The sequence below is a fragment of the Lycium ferocissimum genome, chromosome 6, assembly GCF_029784015.1.
Source record: "Lycium ferocissimum isolate CSIRO_LF1 chromosome 6, AGI_CSIRO_Lferr_CH_V1, whole genome shotgun sequence".
NCBI lineage: Eukaryota > Viridiplantae > Streptophyta > Magnoliopsida > Solanales > Solanaceae > Lycium > Lycium ferocissimum.
The window spans coordinates 15,274,220-15,277,856 of NC_081347.1; positions in this window are offsets into that span (position 1 = coordinate 15,274,220).

Genomic DNA, 3,637 nt, shown 5'->3' on the forward strand with positions numbered 1-3,637 from the left:
TTAAAAAAAAAATTTGCGGTGGGGGTTTTGAAGTCTCTGGGTTAACAAACCCCACTGCAACCCCCCCACCCGCCTCACTGCCACCCCACATTAATCTTCTCCGGTACTTTGCGCTTATTTTTATTTGTTTTAATTATTTGTTTTTTTGTTCTTTGCTTATAAACAATGATTTTTTGTTGTACGTACTTTGCTTATAAACAAGATTTTCTTTTGTAATTTGTAATTTGTACTTTGCTTATAAATTAACAATGACATTTACTGGTACATTCCATATGAAAACAATCTGAGTTTGATATCTTTTATTTTTCTTTCTGTTACCTCTAATGATGTTGAGGACCAATCATTCACATTTAATACCACTACAATCGTAGAGCACATTATCGGACATCGAAAAGTGTTGTAAATATGATAATGTGGATGTCATAACTTCTCTAGGAGTTAATTCACCATTATGTGCACCTTTATGTGTAGTTATAGCACACCTCCCTACTCCCTCATTCATCTCCCACAACCACATATTCTTCCCCACCTTCTCAAGGGGTTAATGCCATATTTGAGACAATCTTGCCTTCTCTATGTAGTAGTATAAATAGAAGTATGATATGTGATGTCTTCTACACACTTGAAATAAAAAGAAGAAAGTCATCTTTACATTGCTTCATTCTATATTGTTTCTCTTGTTCTAATATATATTTTATTTTTAGCTTGGTTTTTGCAACATGTTATCGAACGAGTCTCTAACTTCACTATCGCCGTTACAAGTGGAGTCTACTCTTTCATATGGTATGTGTTTTTACCATCCTTCCGATACAGGTTATGCAAACACAAAGTTAATTAATTTCTAAGTCGTCTGCTAATTCTGTTTTGTGCAAATATTTTACTACCATACATGTCATACCCTCTTTTAACCTAAGTCAAAATAGTTTACAACATCCGGGTAATTCCGGGGTTATTTAAAGTTAGGAGTCGCCACCTAATTATTATGGTGAATTAGGGCACCTAAAATTATTAAAGTAATTATCTAAAGTTGATTTTATTTTTAAAGTCTACGAAACCAAAAAGACCTGAGTATGGGTTCAATTAACCTAGAGGGAAGGTATTAGGCATCCTCTAAGTTCCATTAATAATGGTTAATCCGACCAGACTTAGAATTAATTAGGCTAAGTGTAAATATAGTGTTATAGAAAAGAAAATAGCTTTATAGGCATTGCTAAAGTTATAAATAAAATATGATAATGTTATTTGAAATAAAACTTGCAGAAAATATGATGATTTACATATAAGTAATAGTTTTTTGAGATGAGATTTTTAGTAGTTTTTGAATTTTGGATAAACTATATTTATATGAATATGTAATGTAGAAAAATTTAGGTGTATAAATAAGATTCAAAGAAGTGAGTTTTCTTTCTCCCTTTTTATTATTATTTTATTAAATGCTTAGCTAAAAGTCTACGTAATTGATTCAAACTTGAAGAGTTATTTATAAGTATACTTGAGTTAGTACTTGCGTATTAGTGATGTTTGAAATCAAGATAATAAGAATATAACTCCTTTATTCGAAAATATGAATTTATACTATCAATTACTCTAGGAGTGATTATTATTATGGATATAAATGATTTGAATATAAAAAGAAGAAAGTGAATCTTATGGGATTAATTATTAATTTCCTTAAATTAACTACCCCTATGCTAGAGCTAAACCCGTTAATTTACTAGAAATTCATCTAAAAATAAAAATGAGATAGGATGTTAGTCATACAAGCAAATAAAATACACAACAAGTAAAATAAAGGAGGAGAAAAATGTCAAACGGATGCGGCCCGTTTATTGGGGCCCGTCCTTGCAGTATTTGTTCACGTCATTGGAGAAACAGGCCCGGTGAATTTTGCTTCTTTGCTGCAGCTGTCACTATTCATTGGGCTTCGGCCCAGATTTTGTTTTCCCTCTTTTTTGGGCAGCGGGCAGAACGGGACAGTGGAGAATGATGTTTTCGTTGGGCCGAATACGGGAGATGACGAGTCGCTTGGACTCGTATGCGGTAATCATGCATAAAAGAAAAGAAAAGAGTTAATGTGCAATCAATAAATAAATTTAAACATATATAATGTAAGCTTCAAGACAAACCAACAGATCATGTATACATTATGTATATCTGGGTAGATCTCGTGTATACATATATATATTCCTGACAAAAACGGCATATGATGTAGTAAGCATTGTTAGGCCTTATGTTATTTATTAAATCATGTTTGATTCCATGTACAATATCCTAAGATTCACGCACGATACGTATACGAAATGTATATCGAATGTATATTTTGGTTTTAGAACAGTCTAAGTCTTTTCACCGAACAAAACATCACGCGAGAAACATACCATTCAACTCATACAATGCCTGAATGCACAAATAGATTCAAGTTTACCGAAATGATCATATGGTATGCAACTAGTATATTGATCGTCAAAGCACATCACATAATTTTATAAGACTTAACAAAGTGTGGACGGGGATTTTGAATATTAAAATTTGGTTTAAAGAGTCCTTTTAAAACATTCAAAGCATATTCGAGGATCGTAATATCGCCCGACATCGGGGTAAGATAAGTTGTTTCTAACACACACATACAAAACTTGAAACATGGCAAGCATCATTCAAACTCTAGGGACAAAGGCCGGAATTTGCCATTTACACAAAAATCTTTCCGGCCTCGATGGGGTAGGCATAACAAGGAAGATTGGAGATTTGAAAGAATGCGACAAGTTTTATCAAACCAAATTAACAAAGAGGAAGACAAATCTTTTCAAATACACACACCTGATTTTGAAGAAACATGACGAGTGTCACCTAAAATTCAAAAAGGGTTCAGAACTTAATCTATCATTCACACCACTTTCATGTTATCTATCCTATTTATTTCAAACTCCTATTCCAACTAAATGAGGAAGAGAAAGCACACAAATATCAACTTCAAATTTTCAGACCACATACTCATCTTGAAAACAGTTTGGGGCGGATGACGCAGGACACATAAACATTTAGACAAATCCAGCATGAATCAGGACCATAGAACCCAAAACATCAACACATAGTACTTGGAACCAAACTGTTTCAGGGGAGTGACAAACGACAGAACTCAAGAATCAAATCTTAGCCAAACACAAGAAATTTGATCCGCAAAGTGATATACATACAAAACTAGTGGTAACAGGGTTCATTTTTCTAAATAAGTGACAACATGCACAGCTATGGAATATTTCAAATCAAGCTAAAACTAAAGAGGAGGTACGAGAGCGAAACCACTACAACTCGAACAACAGAGCCAAAGCTGACAATCCCAAATAAGCCTAAAGGAACAACAAATCACATTGAAATGCCAACTTTAAGTAATAACGCCTGAGTAACTAAACAAAAAGGAGCAAGAACAATCAATCCTAGGTGGATAAATAACAAGATCATTTTGATTTTAACTTACTAAGCTAGCATTAGTGATTCAGATAACCAAAGTAAGAGATCCAGGCCCCTACATTAACATGATAACTGGAATTTTAACCATCTAAGTAACTAACAAGACTGTGGAGAACAAGCTTATTTTTTGAAACATTTATAGGAACTAACAATTTATTAACAACTCCCA